Source organism: Chiloscyllium plagiosum, chromosome 44, assembly GCF_004010195.1.
Source record: "Chiloscyllium plagiosum isolate BGI_BamShark_2017 chromosome 44, ASM401019v2, whole genome shotgun sequence".
NCBI classification, from domain to species: domain Eukaryota; kingdom Metazoa; phylum Chordata; class Chondrichthyes; order Orectolobiformes; family Hemiscylliidae; genus Chiloscyllium; species Chiloscyllium plagiosum.
The window spans coordinates 2,291,883-2,315,343 of NC_057753.1; the positions used below are offsets into that span (position 1 = coordinate 2,291,883).

The 23,461-nt window shown below is 42.4% G+C and overlaps 1 pseudogene; it reads left to right on the plus strand.

Annotated features, from left to right (window-relative positions):
- The window catches only part of LOC122543622, a 19,268-nt pseudogene extending 11,346 nt beyond the window's left edge, over positions 1-7,922 (plus strand).
- The last annotated feature ends 15,539 nt before the right edge of the window (positions 7,923-23,461 follow it).

Consider the following 23,461-nt stretch of genomic DNA (forward strand, 5'->3'; position numbering starts at 1 on the left):
ACCTGTACAGCCGCAACATGACCTCCCAACTCCTGTACTCAATACTCTGACCAATAAAGGAAAGCATACCAAACGCCTTTAGAACATTGTGTGCAATTCTGGTCTCCCTGCATTAGGAAGGAAGTTGTGAAACTCGCAAGTGTTCAGAAACAATTTATAAGGATATTGCCAGAGTTGAAGGAATTTGAGCTCTAGGGAGAGGCTGAATAGGCTGGGGCTGTTTTCCCTGGAGCATCGAAGGCTGAGGGGTGACCTCATAGAGGTTTATACAGTCGTGAGGGGTATGGATAGAATAATTAGACAAGGTCCTTTCCCCAGAGTGGGGGAGTTCAAAACTAGAGGGTGTTGGTTTCCGGAGACAGGGGAGAAAATTAAGTGTCCTAAGAGGTGGCTTTATCATGCAAAAGATGGCATGTGTATGAAATTAGCTGCCAGAGGAAGTCATAGAGTCTTGGAGATGTACAAAATGCAAACAGACCCTTAGGTCCAACCCGTTCATGCCGACCAATCTAGTCCCACCTGCCAGCACCCGGCCCATATCCCTCCAAACCCTTCCCATTCACATACCCATCCAAATGCCTCTTAAATGTTGCAATTGTACCAGCCTTCACCACTTCCTCTGGCAGCTCATTCCATACACATACAACCCTCTGCGTGAAAAGGTTACCCCTTAGGTCTCTTTTATTTCTTTCCCTTCTCACCCTAATCCTATGCCCTCGAGTTCTGGACCCCCCGACCCCAGGGAAATGACCTTATCTATTTATCCTATCCATGCCCCTCATAGTTTTGTAAACTTCTATAAGGTCACCCCTCAGCCTCCAACGCTCCAGGGAAAACAGACCCAGCCTGTTCAGCCTCTTCCTATAGCTCAAATCCTCCAACCCTGGCAACATCCTTGTAAATCTTTCAAGTTTCACAACATCTTTTCGATAGGAAGGAGACCAGAATTGCGCACAATATTCCAACAGTGGCGTAACCAATGTCCTGTACAGTTGCAACATGACCTCCCAACTCCTTTACTCAATATTCTGATCAATTAAAGCAAGCATACGTTACACCATCTTCACTATCCTATCTACCTGCGACTCCATTTTCAAGGAGCTATGAACCTGCACTCCAAGGTCTCTTTGTTCAGCAACACTCCCGAAGGCCTTACCATTAAGTGTATAAGTCCTGTTAAGAGTTGCTTTCCTAAAATGCAGTGCCTCCCATTTAGAACACAGAACATAGAAAAGTACAGCACAGAACTTTAGGCCCACGATGTTGTGCCGAGATTTAATCCTTATGTAAAATATAGTAACTTAACCTACGCACCCCTCAACTCACTGCTTGTCTGAATTAAACTCCATCTGCCACTTCTCAGCCCATTGGCTCTTCTGCTGAAAATGTGTTGCTGGAAAAGCGCAGCAAGTCAGGCAGCATCCAAGGAACAGGAGAATCGACGTTTTCGGGAAGGGCTTATGCCCGAAACGTCGATTCTCCTGTTCCTTGGATGCTGCCTGACCTGCTGCGCTTTTCCAGCAACACATTTTCAGCTCTGATCTCCAGCATCTGCAGCCTTCACTTTCTTCTCCCATTGGCTCATCTGATCAAGATCACATTATAATCTGAGGTAACCTTCGCTGTCCACTACACCTCCAATTTTGGTGCCATCTGCAAACTTACTAACTGTACCTCTTATGCTCGCATCCAAATCATTTATGTAAATGACAAAATGTAGAGGGCCCAGCACCGATCCTTGTGACACTCCACTGGTCACAGGCCTCCAGTCTGAAAAACAACTCTCCCCCACCACCCTCTGTATTCTACCTTTGAGCCAGTTCTGTATCCAAATGGCTAGTTCTCCCTGTATTCCATGAGATCTAACCTTGCTAGCCCGTCTCCCATGGAGAACCTTGTCGAATGCCTTACTGAAGTCCATATGGATCACATCTACTGCTCTGCCCTCATCAATCCTCTTTGTTACTTCTGTAAAAAACTCAATCAAGTTTGTGAGACATGATTTCCCATGCACAAAGCCATGTTGACTATCCCTAATCAGTCCTTGCCTTTCCAAATACATGTACATCCTGTCCCTCAGGATTCCCTCCAACAACTTGCCCACCACCGAGGTCAGGCTCACCGGTCTATAGTTCCCTGGCTTGTCCTTACCACCCTTCCTAAACAGTAGCACCACGTTAGCCAACCTCCAGTTTTCCGGCACCTCATGTGTGACTATCGATGATACAAATAGGTCAGCAAGAGGCCCAGAAATCACTTCTCTAGCTTCCTACAGGGTTCTAGGTTACACCTGATCAGGTCCTGGGGATTTATCCACCTTTATGTGTTTCAAGACGTCCAGCACTTTCTCCTCTGTCATGTGGATATTTTGCAACATTTCACCATCTATTTCCCTACAATATATATCTTCCATATCATTTTCCACTGTAAATACAGTAAATAAGCCTTCAGAAATGAGATAACGAGAATCCAGAGAAAGTATATTCCTGTTAGGGTGAAAGGAAAGGCTGATAGGAATAAGGAATGCTGGATGACTAAAGAAATTGAGGGTTTGGTTAAGAAAAAGAAGGAAGCATATGTCAAGTATAGACAGGGTAGATTGAGTGAATCCTTAGAGTATAAAAGCAGTAGGAGTATACTTAAGAGGGAAAACAGGAAGGCAAAACGAGGACATGAGATAACTTTGACAAATAGAATTAAGGAGAATCCAAAGGGTTTTTAGATTACTTACAATGTGGAAACAGGCCCTTCGGCCCAACAAGTCCACACCGACCCGCCGAAGTGCAACCCACCCAGACCCATTCCCCTACATCTAACACTATGGGCAACTTAACTTGGCCAATTCACCCTGACCTGCACATCTTTGGACTGTGGGAGAAACCAGAGCACCCGGAGGAAACCCACGCAGACACTGGGAGAACGTGCAAACTCCACACAGACAGTCACCTGAGTCGGGAATTGAACCCGGATCTCTGGCGCTGTGAGGCAGCAGTGCTAACCACTGTGCCACCGTGCCGCCCAAATACATTTACAAATATATTAAGGACAAAAGGGTAACCAGGGAGAGAATAGGGCCCCTCTAAGATCAGCCAGGTGACTTTTGTGTGGAGCCGCAGAAATGAGGCAGATACTAAACGAGTATTTTGCATCAATGTTTACTGTTGGAAAGGATATGGAAGATATAGAATGTAGGGAAATAGATGGTGACACCTTGCAAAATGTCCATATTCCAGGAAGTGGTGGAGGCTGGTACAATTACAACAGTTAAAAGGCATCTGGATGGGTATATGAATAGGAAGGGTTGAAAGGGATATGGGCCAAGTGCTGGCTAATTGGACTAGATTTATTTGGGATATCTGGTCAGAATGGACACGTTGGGCCGAAGGGTCTGTTTCCGTCTGTACTTGATTTGGAGGTACATCCATGCACTGAATAAGAAAATTTTCTTGTCCGCACTTAACAAATTCAAGCCATTGACAAAATGGTATTTCCAGTCCATGTTTGGAAAATTGAAATCTCATAGCACTGCAACCCTAACTGTGGAGAAGGTTTTGCCTTCCTGAACTGCTGTAGTCGGTGTGGTGAAGGTACTCCTTGTGTTGTGTTGTGGCCTGTGATCAGAGGTGATATCTGAGTGAGTCTTGGCTTCACCCACTGCAAGGCCCTGACATCATTGCTGTTGTAAAATGTTAAAACCCTGGCTCAGTATTCTGAGGACAGCCTCACTAATGATTAACAAGTTCATTTAAAAGGAAGAACAGGCTCACAAGTTTAAACTTGTCCTTTCAATTAAAAGGTTTTGTGGAATCATACAACACTGAAATAGACCCTTCGGCCTAACCAGTCCATGTCGACCATAATCCCAGACTAAGCATCCCACCTGCCTGCTCTTGACCCATATCCATCCAAACATTTCTTATTCATGTACTTATCGAAATGTCTTTTAGACATTGTAACTGTAACCGGGTCCACCACTTTCTTTATAAGTTCGTCCTTCACACAAACCACTCGTGTGTTTTTAAAATGAACTTGTCTCTCTCACGTGGCTGAGAGACATTGAGGTGAACTGTTCTGACAGGACGAGTACTACTGGAAGGAGAAGTTTATTCTGAGTTTGAAACTCAAAACAGGCTCTTCTCTGCAGACAGGTTACCGTGGCAACACTGATAAGACATTCCATTGCACAGACTCATCTCATTGGAAATGCGAAACTGATCATTCGCCACAAGAGAAACTTCAATCCGACTGAATGAATGAATGAATAGATTAGATTCTGATCTGATGTTTAGATCTATAATTGTGAAACAGTCATAAATAACAGAACTGACAGCAGACAGGAGACAGCTTCAATGAGAACATGACTGAAGTAAAGGAACTGCTGGGAAGGAGACAATTATGTCGCTGTAAATCACAGTTTAGAGAAATTCTAGCAACCCTTTCCTTACTTCCTGCCAACACATCACAGAAATAACAATAGGACAGCCAGCAGCTCGAGCTGGATCACTACAGTGTAGAAAAGTGAGGGAATACTGATGTAAGGGGATGGATGGGACTGGAGACCCCGGAGATCAAGCTGAGGATAGCCAAGGATCCATCCATCAGCTGACCTTGTGTAAGGGACTGGGGACCCACAGGAGTTGCATGTTTATTGTGATTGATGGGTCAGTCTAATGTACTGTCGAGGACAGAGAATCTGCTCGGCTTCCAGTTCTGAATAAGGTGTTTGAATTACTGATCCTGGAGTCTCAAACTTGGTAAGTAACAGGATTGGAGTTCAACTTGAATCTTGCATTTCCTTCCAGGATATTTGAAGGGTCAGATTTCCATCACGGAAGGATTTGAATCTCATTGGCTTCTGAATGTGAATGCAGAGAGGTTTGTAATTTTGGCTGAAAGAAAGACTTCACCTTCTAAACCTGTAGTGTGTTGAGTATGTAGTAACTTTATCAGTTTATAAAATCCCACAGGCACTCAAATCTTGTGCAATTGAGTCTGATGTCATTGCAATTGTTTACCACACAGATGGAGGCCATTCATCCAGTTACGTCTATGTTGGCGACTTGCATGGATAATCCATCTAGCGTCAAGCTCCCATTTCTTTCCCTGAAACTCATGAAAGATTTCTGTGGTAGATCATAATCCAATTCGCTGTTGGAACCCGCAGTTACATCTGCCTCTGTCACGCTTCATAGGCAGTGTGTTCCAGATCCAGTGCTCCCCATCCAGACCCTGCCCCCCCGTCCCTTTCACCCCGATTGGTTGGAGGACCACGCGCCCACACACGGTCCTCCGGTCCTACCCACTCTCCCTATTGGGCCGGACCTGCCGTCAATCAGCCGAGCACCATTGTGCAACAGAGAGCATAGAAAGTGGAGATTTGGAACTTATCTTGCTCACAGAGTCATAGAGATGTACAGCACAGAAACAGATCTTGCTGCGTGAAAACTGACAATTCCTTCTGTCACTGGTAATGAAAACAATAAGCTATGATCTTTCCAACAATTGCAACGGTTTTGCCCAATCTGTTGTGTACAGCCACCATATGATTTTGAAAATCTTGGTCAGATCTCCTGCCAATCGCGCGGGAGAGTAGCCCGGGTGTTTATCTACAAAACTGAAGTTCCTCTCTTCTCCGTTCTCATGAATCATGCCTGCAGTACCTGAACAGTTGCTGGAATCTGTATTGGAAACAAAAAAAGTGCTGGAGATCACAGCTGTCAGGCAGCATCCACTGAGGAAAAGCAAGTTAACACTTCGAGATGAGAAGACTCTTCATTAGAGCTGACATGAAGTGTGGAAGGGAGCAGCGTTTATGCAACACTGGGGATGCGGGGTGGCTGCAGGTAGAGGTGGCCACTTGGTGTGCTGAGGAGAAAGGTATCTCATGTGAACAATCAATATGCAGCGTTGTCTAGATTTGAAATGTTCGGTTGCTAAGGATGGAGTCTGACCCACTGTGACCTGCAGCGTTTCTGGTTTTCTGTGTCTTTCACAAAAGGAAATTACCAGATTTGGATACTCTCGCTGTAGCTGAACCAGTGTTTGTTTGCGGTTTCACATCATGTTGGCGCATCTCAACTTATAATGCCCAGAATGGTACCTGCTTTATTAGCTATCCTCTGAATGAGTCCAGTCTCCTTCAATAATTTATGGATATTTTTAGCTTCCATCTCAGTAAACTATGAAGTCACCATTGCTATCAGAAGGTAGGGAAGCTGAAACTAAATAGGGAGGTTTGGTGAAACTCCTTTCACATTTGTTCATAAACTCTCTTCGCAGTCCGTCCTGGAGAACAGGGTGACAACTGCTGTTCTGTGGTTAGCCAGGGTCTTTTAGATTAATGTTTCACCATAAGTCATGACTGAAGTGAATTATTTCACTATCTCTGGCTGTTATGAATTCGTCAAAAGGATTTGGAAAACATTCGACATATCAGATGGTAACAGATTGGAACTGCTGTTTGACCCCTCAAGACTCCTCTGCCATTCAAATAGAATCAGGGCTGAGCTGACAATCCTCTTATCTTCTTCCCTGCATTTTTACCACAACACTTGATCCCTCCAGTGATCGAGAATCTACTCAGCACTTCACTGGGATTTCAGCAAAGGGAGGAGGAAAAGGGGGGGGGAGTGTGGGCCGAGGGATTTATGGCTTTGGGGTGACATGGGAAAGAATGGTGATCTATAGAAACTGGAATTCTCTGAATTTCTATCCATTTCTAACAGTGATGAAATTTGTCAATTCCTTTTCCAGGATATCTAATGGGAAGGATTTCCGTCAGAGAAGGATTTGAATCTCATTGACCTTTGAATGTGACAGGAGAAATGTTTGTATATTCCATCTGCAAGAAAGATGTCAAGCATCGATTTAACTGGAAACGCACAGAGACACACACACACTATCGACACAGTATGTTCCGATGAACTGACCAAGATAAAAGTTTGAAACGGTTACACAGACTGAAAAAGGAAATCACACTGATCACAGCAGGGATAAACTGTACGTGTGTTTTCTGTGTGTGATTATCCAACCAATCATCCAACCTTTGGAATCACAATAGCAGCCACATCATGGAGAAACCATTGGAATGTGAGGACTGTGGGAAGAGATTCAGATGCCAGTCTGAACTGCAAGTTCATCAACGCAACCACACCGGGGAGAAACCATTCACCTGCTCAGTGTGTGGAAAGGGGTTCACTGCCTCATCCAAACTTGGGATCCATCAGCAAGTTCACTCTGAGGAGAGACCATTTAAATGCACCGAGTGTGGGAAGCAGTTTAAAAGTGCGAGGTTGCTGGTGTGTCATAAAACTGTCCACACCAGCGAGAGACCATTCAGCTGCTCTGACTGTGAGATGCGGTTCAAGTGCTCATCGAACCTGAGCAGACACCGGCGGGTTCACACTGGGGAGAGGCCATTCACCTGCAGCACGTGTGGGATAGGATTCCCTCGGTCATCTCACCTGCTGAAACACCAACAAGTTCACACCAAGCAGAGACCTTTTACATGTTCAAGTTGTAAGAAGAGCTTCAAAACCAACAACGGGCTTGAGCTACATAAGCTGACTCATGCCCAGAAAAGACCATTCATTTGCTCAGTGTGTGGGAAGGGGTTTACTCAGTCAACCCACCTGCTCACACACCAGCGGGTTCACAGTGACGAGAGACCTTTTAAATGCCCAGACTGTGGGAAGTGCTATAAAAGTGCTGGTGTCCTCATGTCCCATCAACAAATTCACACTGAGGAGAAACCATTCAGGTGCTCTCGCTGTGGGATTGGGTACAAGAGATCAGGTCACCTGCACAAACACCAGCAACTTCACACTGGGGAATGACCGTTTAGCTGCTCTGAGAGCTTTTCTTGTCCATCCAACTTGCGGTCACACAAGAACCTTCCCGATTTGGTGTGGGACACTTTATAAATGTTCTCAATGTGAGAGGAGTTTTAAAAAGCAAGCAGACTTTGCTGAGACACCAGCGAGTTCACACTCACGAGAGACGCTTGAAATGCCTAGTCTGTGGGAAATGCTTTAAGATGTCCTGTGACCTGATGCCGCATCAATGTTTTTGCATTGAGAAGGAACCATCCAAGTGTTCTAGCTGTGAGACTGGCTTCAAATGCTAACCTGACTGAATGGGGCACCAGCGAGTTGACACTCTGCAGGGCTTGGATTGGAGGTCACGGCTGCAGTTGTCCATTCTCACGTTCTGAGGCCCTGCTCGCTCTTTCACTGGTTTCATGCTGTAAAATTGGTATTTCCTTTTTTGATCAACCTGTTTGGGCACATCCTAACACACCTCAGCACAGGCAGAATTTCAATGCAGATCTTCTGCTTCCAAGGTAGGGACAGTTCCTCTGCACCTCCAGAGCCTGTTGGCTTGCTGTAAGATTATGAGGTCACTAAAAGGATGGAAATCACTATTTAACTTGATGCTTGGTTGTTTCCGCTTAACTTCATCAGCAATGCACCTTTGTATCTTCGAGCGGGAAAACTTACAAAATAAGGAACTGTACAGGAACAGTACGAAGGTCAGGCATCCTGGGAGTTCGTCAAGTTTTCAAAAACTTCCTGCAGGTCAGAGGTAACGAAAATGTGGAACGTTTTATGAAAACTCAAACTCAAACCGAGACGTCAATGGAAAGAATGTGAACAAGGTGCGATGAGGCCTTGAGATGAGGAAAGCAGGATAACGGTGAAGGTGCAGATCACTGCATGATGCTGGGAGGTGAAAGTCACTCGCATGAACTGCGTCTTGCCAGAGTTCATCAGATAAGGACCAGGAGAAAATACAGCCCCCTTGGAAAAGGCTGTTCTGCCGATAAGCAGAATTCCTGATTTCTCTTTTTCTTTAAAAAAAAAACGCTCAAACACATTCTCACTTTTCACTGAAACCTGGAGTACTTGAATTTTTTACAGGTCAGTCTCCATGATTGACATTTTGAGCAATATCTAAAAAGGCAGGGATTAGAGGGATACAAGCTGCGGAGAGGCAACAGGTTTGTACTTTGGGAAGGCATCATGAGTCGGCACAGGTTTGGTGGGTGCAATGGCCTGTTGCTGTTCTGTACTGGGTTTTCTTTGTTATGAGCACCAAGGACTCACCTGGTCCTCACTTTTTGTCATACCAATAAACACCCATCTGACAGGATATTTGTCCATGGAATAGTGTTTCTCTGGGACCAGGTCAAACTGGTCCTAACATTCCAATTTGGATCTTGAACATCAACTGTAAGGGCCACATAGATGGAGCGTCATGATCGCATGCTTTTCATCCCAATTTTAAGTACTCCACCATTCATAGCGATACTGTCAGCTGCCTGGAGCCCAAGTTCTGGGATTTCCACCTTGCAATTCACTTTCCTCCTTTTTTTGCATTCCTTGTTACCCACGTCCTTATCTAAGATTTTGGTAACCTGGCCTGATATATCCCATAGAACCTGTGGAACCCCTAGGACACTTTACTACGTGAAGATCTCTGTAGGAATGTAAGTTGTGTTGTTCAGTCAAAGCTGATCCGTGAGCGAGTGGAGTCTGTAGAAATGTCACTCAGACACCACTTGTTCGAATAGACCTGGGGAGGAGAAGTTCTGAACTCGCCACTGGGCATCCTGTTCCCCAAAAGAATGAGAAGATAATTCTTCCCGCACATTTGATATTACTAACTAAAGTAACTAAGGCGATTTATTGTGTCTGAGATGCATTATTTGTTCAAATTGGATTTACAGACCGTCAAGTCATAAGCAGTGTTCCCAAAGACCTTTTTTTATGTGTAAGTCATATTTCCAGCAATTGTTCTGACCGTAGTTTCTTTTACTATTTTATTTTTTTCCCTGAAAGTTGATTTGCTTTTAAATGTGGAGTTGCTAGTGCATTGACCCTTGTGTGCATTGCTAGACAATGAATAACATCACATCGGGGCGGGGGTGGGGGTGGAGGTGGAGGTGAATTGCTCAGTCAGTGAGTGCAAGTCTTTACCGCGGAAAGATGGCAAGGACAGGGGAGGGGGCATGTGGGTATTCCAAGATGAGAGAGGCAGATTTTAATCAGGAAGGGGAAATCCCAGATTACTGGGGCAAAGGCAGGAAGGTGGGAGCTGTGACCCCTCAAGGGGCCTGTCAGAGTTGGGCAAGTGCCTGAAAAGCACAGTAGCCCCAGGGATGACCGCTGCCCAGGAATGTGTGCCCTCTGCTGTTTTTTAAGGGAGTTAGGGTGGGGAAGGGCTGAAGTGATTTTGGGGGGGTGGTCAGCTCAGTGTTTCATAAGTGAGTCTGTACACATCTACCTCAGGTAGACACAGCTTGTTAGGATAGACCCGGGGAAGAGGAAGCTCTGAACTAACCTGAAGAGTTTCTCTTCTCCACCTGAAGGGAACAGCTGACTCTTTTCAACCCTCTGACACTGTGATCCAAAGTAATGAAAGCTGATGTGTTGTTGTGAGCTAGTTTATTTGACAGGGTTGGAATTGTAAGCTCACAGCAGGCAATCACCATCTTCTGCAATTTTGTTTTATTTAATGTACATTTATATTTTGCTGCTTATTTCCATGTTAAACCTGTGTTGAACACTTATCTTGTGAATGTTGATTGAAACCAAAGTGACTGCTTTGCTTCTGTGGAGTGAGGCTGAAGATACCAGAACTCCGACCCAAACTTTCCATTTGGGCTGTACTGAACTCAGCCGTTCAGGTGGAGTGACTCTGAGGAAACTGATTATCAAATAAGGTCTGTGGCTGGAATGGGGTGATCAGACTATTATACGGTCAAACTGTTTGGGCTAAGATCGGGTAAAAGAACAAACCGTTCCCAAACATGGAAGGTGGATGAAGTCGTACAGTGGACAGAGCCCAAAACACAAGTAGCCTGAGGAGACCCCGAGATCAGCGACAATTCTGAAAACCAGCCATCATGAAGAAGTGAGGGAAGCCCAGGTCAGAAGATGTCTCGGTGTCTTGGCGACCAGTACAAACCTGGCCAGCTGAGGCTGTCCTGTGTTGCCATGGATTCAGAGCGTCCGGAGGGAAATGGTTAGGATATCTTGAAATTGCGTTATGGTATTTATATAAAGTAGTAATCATAAATAAAGTTATACTTGTTAAAGAGCTCTAAGAGACTCAGTTGTTCTCTGTGCACCAAGTGTTGTCTTTCAGACATGGACAACAGAGTTTGGCGCCCCTAGGTGGGCTTGCTAGGAAATGCAGAAATCAGTAGCAATGGGATATCTGTTGGAAGATTAAACAGGCAGCCAGCAGCAACAAAAGGAGGCAAACTGGTTTAGAGAGAAAATGACTGATGGAGAAGGTCGACAGTTTACAAAATCAGAGAGGTGTATGAACTAATATCAATGTGGTGTGAAAAGCAGATGAAAGAACTGGAGAGAAGTGAAAACTAAAAGGGGCTAATGTGCAGACAGAAGACTGAGGAAACAGTGCAGCGATTTCAAAATGGCTATTACAGTAGTGCGTAAGTCAGCGCAGGAGTGAAAGGGTGCCTGGGGCAATCAGTGTAAGTGTATATGTCAGACAGACTCTTTCATGAGTGAGATATCACCACAAAGAAGAATAATGTGTGTGTTTGGCACCCTGACGTCCATTTGAGGAAGGATGGGATGAGGCCGCTGGTGTAGCCTGGGGCAGTGGGCCATTGGCTGATAAGACCGCCCGGTGTGGGGAGGAGTAGTATGAGTGAAGGCAGCCGCTGAAAACGGGGTCTGTTGCTCAGCCCTGCTTTGTTGCCATCTGCTGTGCAAATTTAAAATTGAACTAAAAATATGGCAGTGTGTGTAATAGGATCTTGCCGCTATTGTACTGTATGTGTGAAGGAAAACTTGTGTATTTCTTATATGGACCCATATACATAATTAACAGTTTACCCTGGTTCTACCCATTTCTGTTTTTGAATTACTGTTTATGCACGCGTTAGTGGATTGTTTTAAGCGATTGTCAGAAACAAATGCAGGGCATCAATGTTACCTTTCGGTTATGGACATGATAACCCAATTGCCAGATATTCCTTTAAATGTGATTACAATTAGCACAGTATTGGAAACGTCAACACTGGTTTTTACTTACATAAACTGCAAATGAAGTGTGTTCAAATCAGCGATGTGTTCCTGGAAATTATTACCATTTTGGGCATAAAATGTTTGAAATCCAGTGGGCAGCACAGCGGTTAGCACTGCTGCCTCACAGCGCCAGAGACCCGGGTTCAATTCCCGCCTAAGGTGACTGACAATGTGGAGTTTGGACATTCTCCCCGTATTTGTGTGGGTTTCCTCCGGGTGCTCCGGTTTCCTCCCACAGTCCAAAGATGTGCAGGTTAGGTGAATTGGCCATGCTAAATTGCCCATAGTGTTAGGTGCAGGGGTAAATATAGGGGAATGGGTCTGGGTGAGTTGCGCTTCAGCGGGTCAGTGTGGACTTGTTGGGCTGAAGGGCCTGTTTCCACACTGTAAGTAAGTAATCACTGTGGATCAGAGACAAATACAGAGAACTTTGGAGAGGTCTCGATTAAGGCACAATGTGACGGATACCCCAAAGGATCACGACAAGGATTAGATTTTCTTTTCATTCGTTACCATAAATTCTCCAAATTTATCCGTTCAATTAGTTTTTTAGTCATGTGAGTAGTGGCCCACTTAATTTGGTAAGGAAGAAATTACTGAATGATAATAATGCATCCTCAATGTTAGGGTGAAGAGTCCATGCTTCTGGAAAGATTGATCTTAGCATGCACAAACGCAGAGGAACATTCAAAATTCTCATTGACACGACGAAAGTGTGCAGATAACCATTCAGCCCTAGTTTTGCGATGGAAAATGAAGTGCTAATACTGTCGTCATCATTACGTAAAGCCATCAAAGTGAATATACGTGGTCTGTATACAGTTGGTAGAACAGTTAGTGACGTGACTTATTTAATGGGTACCTCTGATCACCGGGGGAAAATCAGTTATGTTACTCAAATGGGCAGAAAACATTTTGTTTTCATATGGAAAAGAATGACAAGAACCAAGTATGTCAGGTGGTAACAGTCGTGAAAAATGATAGAGATGATGTGAGTGATGTGGAATGAGCTAGACTGTTCTCAGAGTGAACTTGCTACAGGTTCACCAGCTAACACAGTAATTCGAGGGCAGTTAAATAGTGTGGCCGCATATCTAGAGAAAGGACAATAAGGGGAGTGTTTAAGATTACTGAGAATATATAAAATAATCTGTAGATGTACAGCTGCATATGTTATATTAGCTAAATGTTTTGTGGATGTATCATTGTCAGAATTAATTAAACAATCATCATTATTGGTTCAGGCCAGAAATACAAACGCAGGTGAAAATACAATTTCTGTATACGGGGAAGTAACCAATAACATTGATGAGTGCAGAGCAACAGACTTGATAGTGGAGTGTCGTTTTTCGAACTGGAGAACTGTGACCAGCGGGGTGTTCCACAAGATTCGTTTCGAGAATAACATCAAGATTGGTGGTGGACAGTGAAGATGATCTAAGATTACGAAGAGATCTTGATCAATTCAGTCAATGGGCTGAAGCGTGGCAGATGGAGCTTAATTTGGATAAATGTGATGTACTACATTTTGAAAAACAAAGATAAGACCTATTCAAGTAGAGATGTGACCTTGGGCAGTGTTGTAGAACAGACTTACCTAGAGTTTCAGGTACATAATTCGTCGAAGTTAGTATCATATATAGACACGATGGTCAGAAGACATTTAGCACGCTTGCCGTTGTAACTCCGAGTTTTGAATATAGGAGTCAGGACATTATGTTAAGGATGTATAGGAGGTTAGTGAGGCCTCTTCTGGAATTTCCAGTTCTGCTCTTTCTGTTATAAGAAGGATATTATTCAGCTAGTGAGGGTTCAGATGCGATTTACCAGGATGTTTCCAGGAATGTAGGATTTGCATTATAAAGACAAGATGGACAGGCCTTGATATTTTTGTTTTAAAGCTGCTCATTTCTTTCAGTCTCCAACAATATATTTCCAATGTCGTGTATCAGAAGGAGCAGCGAATGAAATGCTAGTATCATTAGAAATGCTTCATTTTTAGGACTGCAGATACTGCATTGTTTCATGAGCATTGCAAAGTTTACTGGCAGCAGAGGGAGGTGTGGGCTGTGTACACTAGAAACAATTCAAACAACAACAGGTTGTAGTCCAACAGGTTTATTTGGAAGTACTAGCTTTCCAAGCACTGTTCTTTCATTGTGTAGCTTTAGTACAGGATCATAAGACACAGAACTTATAGCAAAAGATTACAGTGTTATGTAAGTGAAATGATATGTTGAACAAACCTAACTTACTGTTAAATATTTCATCTTTTCGAAGGGGTTGCAGGTTTCGGTTCATTAATTTGTAAATCAAAGGACTTATTTTAAGTCACATTCTCAACATAACTTAAGATTTTGTTAAAAAATTTTACATCTCAGCTCAGACAATGCATGAAAGACGTTAGGTTAGAGTCTGCCTGTGTCCCAGTCTTGAGTCAGACTGGTTCTGTTTCCCAAGTAGAATTTTTAAAAATATTACATGGACTGACAGCTTGCAGGTTGTGTACTTTTTGAGCAAAATAGAATGTATCTGCAAATATAATTCTGCAAATGCAAATTCACCCCATAGACTTATGTGTGTGTGTGTGCATGTGCGTGCATGCGTGTGCATGTGTAAGTGCATGAGAGAGTGTGTGTGTGTGAGTTTTCACGCATGTATGTGTATGTAAAGAGTGTGTGTAAAGTGTGTACATGTGTGATGAAGAATAAGCCTTTGAGAGGGTGTGTGGATGTGGGGGTGGATGCATGTACTTGTATCCGAGAGTGACCGTGTTATGAGAGAGGGTCTGTATGCGAATGTAAGTGCGCTTGTGTATGTGTGCATGTGAGAGAGTGTATATAGTGTAGTGGGGCCACCTGTAATGTGACATGAACCAAAGATCCCAGTTGAGGCCTTCGTCATGGATTCCAAACTTGGCTATCAGCCTCTGCTAGGCCACTAGAAATGACTAAACCGTTATGCAACATATGCTGCCATCTTTAATACATCTGTCCATGGGGCGTATCAGGATTGATGGATGTTCCATCAAAATTGCTAATGGTTTCAAGCCACCAATGCAGGTAGAATGTTGTACTGCCCAGAATACTGCCAATAAGCTCCTTTGCATGCTGTGTACTCAGACTTCAGCGGTGTGATCGTGCATGAGGACTGAATATGACAAAATGCCTTTATTTTGGAACAGTATGACATCGTGGACAGTACCCATCCCAGAAATAACAAGAAGCATTGAAGAGTTAACTGTTATTCTTCAACCACAGATGCTTTCTGGTCTGTTTTGTATTGTTAGCATTTTCTGATATATTCGATTGAATGGGGGTTATGCTCAGTGCTGACATAATTATTACAGAATGGTTGCAATGATGATGTCCAATTCTAGTTGTGCATACCAAAGTTTATGCCCTGCCCTTCTGATTCAAGTAGCTTCAAGTGCAGGATTGGCAATCAGGATTCAAAAGGTTAAAGCTGTACATGTTTCAAAGTCCTTGGATGAAGGATAAATGGAAAGAATGCTTACAGAATCGCAGGAAAATCTAACGCTAGCCAGTTCTTGATGAGAAAATCATGGAATTGCGTTTGCAGGTATTCAGCTTTTCTTTTCTTCATGGAAATTTGAATAGCACAGATTTTAACACTGTTTGCGAAGAGTCAGAATATCTTTGGCTCTTTTGCTAGCCGTATGGATCAGGAATGGAAGGTGGCTGAAGCACTAGTGTTGAATTTGAACATGACACGTTTGTAAAGTTACAATGAAAGAAAGTGTAATAATGTATGTTTCACAATTTGCTGTTAATTGAGAAATACACTTTGACGAATTAATAGTGCTTCTCTACTTCCTTGCACAAATGAGTGAAACGACCAAGGTTTTCACTAAAAAAATTATCTGACAACTATTAAAATCCAGCCGACAAGTTGTCAACACACATTGGTCGTCACCAGACCTCGCATTTTTACCTCACACTAACCCTAGTCAGCGCAGAATGAAAATTCAATTGCAATAACGCAAAGAGACAAGAATTTACAGCTTCCTTCGTTCTGTTATTACTTCCTGTGGGATTGCACTGAATGATTGAGAATGAGGAAAAGCAAGTGACAAGAGCACAGAAACACACGATTGTCTTAGGGAAAATATTTTTAAACGTTTTCTTCATGGATTCAATGGATTGAAACATGGCTTGATATTCACATTATATGAATGAAGCACACAGTATTCCAGAAGTTATTAAGTTAATTACAGATTACAAGAGAAAAGAGATAATGTTGCATTTTATCATGGCATTAGTCAGACCTCAGCTAAAATTTACTTTCACAGTTGTGGACAGTAGAGTGAGAGTGGGAACACATTGGAGAGAATTCTGCAGACATTTCTGAAAATGTTTCCACACCTTCCGTGGAAAAGTCTATCTGGAGAATTAGGGATAATTTCCCTTGGAGAGCACAAAGTTGAAAAGAGATGTAGTAGGCGATTACAAAATCATGTGTGGTTCAGGTGTAAAAATTGGGAGAAACTCTTCCCACTCATAAAAAGAAAGAGAATGCAGGGAACAAAGATTTAGAGGAACTTGCAGCTGAAGCAAAAACTGTCGAAAAAAAAATGCTTCATTACACAGCCAGTGGTCAAGTTCTGAAATGCAGTTTCTGGAATAGTGGACAAGGAAACATCAATCAAAGGAATGTGGTAGGCATTGGTGGCTTATTTAAATGGAGCAATAGTGTGTTTACGGGAAATGGTAGGAAAACAGCACTCAGTCATAACAGCTATGCAGAGCGTCAGTCCCAGTTAAAATGGGCAGAATCTTGTGCAATATTACTTGGCTTATTATTTGATATCACTCCACAGTGACCGTCAGCGCAATCAAAACTCTAAAGCATACACATGTAACACCACGTCAAAGAGAATTGAAAATAAAGTGACTGAGATTAGTTGCTGATCGAATTTAGAATCTTCCAATTGTATGCTATAACAGACTGGGAAACTAGAATGAAAAGGGGTCATTTGTAATCTGGACATGGAGAGGAAATATCAAGATATCACAAACTACTGATGCAGAATTTTCTGAATGTGTTGATAAATAAGTTGTTTTTCCTTCCATTAGCACCTTGGATGTGCGTTCTATTATCACAGTTTGAGCGACATACATAATAACTGAAATGGATATTTCACCCCATTTATTAATTCTGCTCTGAATTTAGCCTGCACTCCGACATAAATGAATGCATTGATACAGGAACTCAGAAGCTGAAGCATAAACCCATATTCCTCAAGAACGAACGTTGATTTACTGGAAGCAGAACCTGAGAAATAAGTTACATTGGCAATTCGGACATAGAGGATCGTTATCATGAATAGTAAATAGAGCAGGATGAAATTGCACGAGATGGCAAAAAGTAAAACAATAGACTTTCGCCTCTTCTCCACCTCTGGGTCTCTCTGGTTCTCTCCACTGTTCTGAATCGAAACTCTCCTGCGGGCTCTATTGGCTGCTAAAACATGTCTGACAGTCAGAGCGTTGAGCAGTACAATTAAAATGAACGGGAGACAGGGAGTTACAATGATCCACATCCAGTCATATGCAACCCACGCAGGTGACGTGTAATATACTAATTTTGTTCTGCAGAACCACGGTATATTCTTAATTATGTACACGGGCTCATATCCAAAATATACAAAAACATTTTTAATACAACTCAGGGTGGACACGATTCCTACAATCCATGCTGCCACCCTTTCAGTGCAATATCGTACTTTCAGCTTTTGGCACGAAATAGCCACAAACCGGTCAAAGGTAAAAGTGACTGTTAACCAGACAGAATTGTCTATAGATGCATAAATCAAGGCAGAACGTAAACTGCACAATGGGGTGATGGAAAGGAAACTTGTTGGAAAATAAACCCCAGCAATACGGTTTAATAAGACAGCAGTAACTATGACCAGGAGATCTGTTGCTGCCATTGACACAAGGTAAATAGTGACACAGCCAGAGAGACCACAGGCTCTTCGAGACAGGATCACAATCACAACCAAGTTTGCTGTAATAAAAGAGGGAGAGAAAGAGTGAAATCAGTTGTCATAGCGAGTGGGAGATGAGGAGAGAAAGATTTGAGTTAGATCAGAAGGAAAACACTATGGATTTGAAAACACCAAATGACAATGCAGTCAGATTGAATAAGCAAGAAAAATCTAATTCAGAAAGACTTAAAGGAACTAGGAAGGTATGTCATAACAGACTGGGAAACTAAAATGAACAGCTATCTTATCTCACTGTGAGTCAGTGTGATTCATTCCAATGTGTTTAGTGCATGACTAAGCACTGTTAGTGAATTCGTAAGTCAACTTGAATACAAGTATTCTGAAAGAGAGGAAAGTGAACATGAAACCAAAATTCCAGTCAACATTGCAGGGATAATGTAAGTTTGACACTGGTCATGGGCACTGATAATTCAGATATCTTAAGGGTACAGTGAATTGTAGTTTTTCCATAACCATTGGAACTAGTAGATGAAGAGGTCTGATTCGGAGAAAGACCTTCCTACTGAATTCAGCCATGACATCACTTCATTCGTGCTTGCCTGTAATCCATGTAACAATTCATTAACTTTATCCAATGGTTGATAATCGAAATTTTAAAAAAAGTATTACGTATTACATTTAAGAGATACTACCAGTTATGGTTTCTCACTGAATTTGGGGGGAAAAAGTGCTGAAGGTAGAATGAAGGTGGAACGCATTGTCAGATGCTGGAAGCAGGAAAAAATCTGACTCTCAAAGTTGTCAGTTCAGCACAATCAGCAGTGGATCATGTGAAAGTGAAGAATTGGATTAAAACAACAGTTTTAGAGATTGAGGATTTAGCATCATGGTCTGACATCTATGGAGGGTATCAATCTCTTAGTCACATGACAAGATCTTCTTGGCATTTATAGTTGAAATCATGGCATTGCCTAATAATTTCGGTTCAGGAAACTGATATATCAATTTGAGCAAAGAGTATTCCAAGATTTCAACCTCACTGCCAAGTTATCATTTTTCATAAAATTATTAATTCAAAAGTGAATAGCAATACGCTGACAATAACATATCACACACTGAGAACAGTTTGTCATCTCCCACTTAAATTGTGTCAGCCACACAAGAAAGCAATATTTTTACAGTGATAACAGTAAGATAAACCACATACAGTAACATAATCAATAATGTAGTGGGACTCCAGTTACACTGTAATAACGGATCGAAGATTCGCCATCAACAACAGTGCCAATGTCTCAGTAACCATACTTTTACACAATAATACCTTTATATTACCTGACCAGAATAGCAATGACAATTATACAATCAGAATGTCTTTGCGCTGTAATAATAATAAGAAAGCTTCATACAAAACAGTGAGAGTAAAAATCGAAACTTACATACATGGTAAGTTGTTAGTGGTCAATGAAAAAAATAAAATTGACACAATGGCATGGTATTGTCACAAAATAAGATAATTGGAAAGGGAGGAAATCATAATGGTACCACAAGAAATGTACACTGATAAATGTGGTTACACAATAATAGTCAAGAAGAAAGTGATACTACTAATACTCAGAACTCATAACGCCATTTGGTAGATGGTTTCATCAAAATGAATTTAAGAGACTGCTGGACATGCATATGGTCACAGAAATTTGAGGGTGCTTACATGAGGATCAATGACCGGCACAATATCGTGGGCTGAAGGGCCTGTTCTGTGCTGTACTGTTCTATGTTCTATTGATAGCGTTAAGGTGGGAAATGACTGTGTCGAAGGATAGCTTTAATGGGTTGGAGCAAAGACAATGTACTGTGAAGGAAGACAATACACATTATGAGAAAGAAAAGGACTATTGATAAAATTGAACAAATGATGCAGTTCAGTGATGATTGAACCAGTTACTAAGTAAGTCCAATACTTTACCTGGAATCCCGATAACTGCAAGGATGGGATAATAAATGGAAAACAGTAAACCATTTGGTATTCCGTGCATTTCTGGTGAAGCTCTGAGCGAATTCTGTAATTCACTGAAGATTGCTGGTAATTGTACCCAATGCCAGATACCAGGGGGCTAATTAGTTGGTTGTTTTTTTTTAAAATTGATTTAGCAATAAGACGAGTGCATCTGCTGCCAGCGAGATTTTGTTAGTTGGGACAGAATGTTTTTGGGTTTCAGGAAGTTTGACATGGTAATAAAGTGAAAAACCAAGGGATGACATAATAACACACTTGTATGCCTTTTCAAATATAGAAGGAGCAGACGACGATTGTGTCGACAGAACATCGTTGTCCATGACACAATACAATCAAAAATATAATGCCTTTCAGAAAAAAATTGCAATCAGCACAATCACACTCTTAATAAATGTCAGACTAGTGCAATGATTAGTCAGCGTCAATGCTGAGACAGTACATCAATTTTATTACATGGGACTGTTTATATACTGTAGACATACGTAGTTAAATAGATTTATCTTTTGTCTCGAATGGTGCATATGGATTTGCATATTGGTCCATATCAGTTTTGTTATATATGATATGGATAGTTGCAATAATCAGTGTTGCCCTCAGCATTGTTATATCAAATACTGCACCCTCAAATTTGTTGCTCACCTTTTTTCTATTAGCATGTGTGAATTTAGTAGTATTGTTTTTTGCTCAAGCAAGTTATGTTCTGCACCCACACCTTCATTAAACTCCCTCAATAACATATGTCAACAGATTCATTCTAACCAGCTGACATGCTGAATAACTACATAGAACATAGAAAAGTACAGCGCAGTACAGGCTCTTTGGCCCTCGATGTTGCGCCGATCCAAGCCCACGATATGCCTATCTCATGCCCGTTTAAATGCCCGTAAAGAGAGAGCGTCTACCACTGCTATTGGCAGGGCATTCCATGAACTCAGAACTTGCTGAGTAAAGAATCTACCCCTAAATCTGTCCTATACCTACCACCCCTTAATTTAAAGCTATGCCCCCTCGTAATAGCTGACTCCATACGTGGAAAAAGGTTCTCATGGTCAACCCTATCTAAACCCCTAATCATCTTGTACACCTCTATCAAGTCACCCCTAAACCTTCTTTTCTGCAATAAAACAGCCACAAGTGCCTCAGCCTTTCCTCATACGATCTTCCTACCATACCAGGCAACATCCTGGTAAACATCCTCTGCACCCGTTCCAGTGCCTCCACATCCTTCCTATAATATGGCGACCAAAACTGCACACAATACTCCAGATGCGGCCGCAAAAGAGTCTTATACAACTGCAACATAATCTCAGGACTCCGGAACTCAATTCCTCTACCAATAAAAGCCAGTACGCCAAATGCCTTCCTCACCGCACTATTTACCTGGGTGGCAACTTTCAAAGATCTGTGGACATGGACACCAAGATCCCTCTGCTCATCCACACTACCAAGTATCCGACCATTAGCCCAGTACCCCATCTTTTTGTTATTCTTCCCAAAGTGAATCACCTCACACTTAGCTACATTGAATTCCATTTGCCACCTTTCTGCCCAGCTCTGCAGCTTCTCTATATCCTGCTGTAACCTGCCACATCCTTCCTCACTGTCAACAACTCCTCCGACTTTCGTATCATCCGCAAACTTGCTCACCCAACCTTCTAACCCCTCTTCCAGGTCATTTATAAAAATGACAAACAGCAATGGTCCCAAAACAGATCCTTGCGGAACACCGCTAGTGACGGCACTCCAAGATGAACCTTTGCCATCAACTACTACCCCCTGTCTTCTTCCATCCAGCCAATTCCTAATCCAAACCTCCAACCCACCCCCAATGCCATATCTCCGTATTTCCTGCAGTAGCCTACCATGGGGAACCTTATCAAACGCCTTACTAAAATCCATATATACCACATCTACCGCTTTCCCCGCATCAACCTCCTTCGTCACCTTTTCAAAGAATTCAATAAGGTTTGTGAGGAACGACGTGCCCTTCCCAAAACCATGCTGACTATCCTTGATCACATTATTCCTATCCAGATGTGCATAAATCCTATCCCTTACAATTCTCTCTAAGATTTTGCCCACAACAGAAGTGAGACTCACCGGCCTATAGTTACTAGGGCTATCCCTACTCCCCTTTTGAACAAGGGAACCACATTTGCTAGCCTCCAATCTTCTGGCACTAAACTCCATTTGCCACGTTTCTGCCCAGCTCTGCAACTTATCTATATCCCGCTGTAACCTGACACATCTTTCCTCACTGTCAACAACTCCACTGACTTTCGTATCATCCGCAAACTTGCTCACCCAACCTTCTAGCCCCTCCTCCAGGTCATTTATAAAAATGACAAACAGCAATGGTCCCAAAACAGATCCTTGCGGAACACCGCAGCATCGCTGTATTCATATGCTCCCGTGAAAGGGTAATCCATCACAATGATAGATATGATAAACAAGAATTTCTCTCGTTTGTACGCAATTGCCATCTATTTCAACTAGTTGCTAACAAAAGGCTACCTGGCATGGCAACAGCTTACCAAACTCGAAGATCAGAATCGCACTCAAAACATAAACTTTGCTGCTCATTCTATACATGCTGCCAACGTCTCTGGCTGTGTTTCTTCAGCTCTTTCAGATTTCAATTCAGATTTTTGGTTCTGAGAGAGTTGTCTGTGTTTGGAGTTCTCTAAATCGGGTGGCTCAAGAAGTGCAAAAGTTGTATTGCTGTGATTTGGATTCCAGTCTGTTTCTTGCCCGATATCGTATTTGTTCTGCCATACTCTGACGGCCTTGACAGCTATTTTGTGTGAACAACTGCTTTTATATTCGATAGCATTGCAGCCATTTGTTATACGAAGTGAAAATGCAATACTGCACTGCGAAAATGGCATCATGGGTAAGAGGAGCTTGCCTATATTGTATTGCATATATTAACAAAACCTTTGTGTATTTATTACATACATTATTAATAGTGTACCCTGGTTCTAACCATTGCAGTTTTTGAGTAACAATTTGGTTGAGTGGGATTCGGTTGTTTCAGGCGAGTGTCAGAAACAAAAGTGGGACATCAATATTACTTTACCATTGTGGACATGATAACTCAGTTGCCAAAAGATATTCCTTCCGAGATGAATAGGCTAGTCCACCACTTAAAATATTAGTACAGTATTTTAATCGTTTAGACTACTGTTGAGATATGATCAGTTCAGGGACATAAAGTTCCAGGAAATAATATTCCAGGTGGGCATAATAGTGTCATTTAAGATGTACCTAGACAGATGACCGGGCAGGGAGCAGAGGGATACAGATCAGTGGAAAATAGGGGACAGGTTTAGATAGAAGATTTGGATTGGCGCAGGCTTGGAGGACGGAAGGGCCTGTTCCTGTGCTGTAATTATTTTTGCTCTTTGTTCTTTG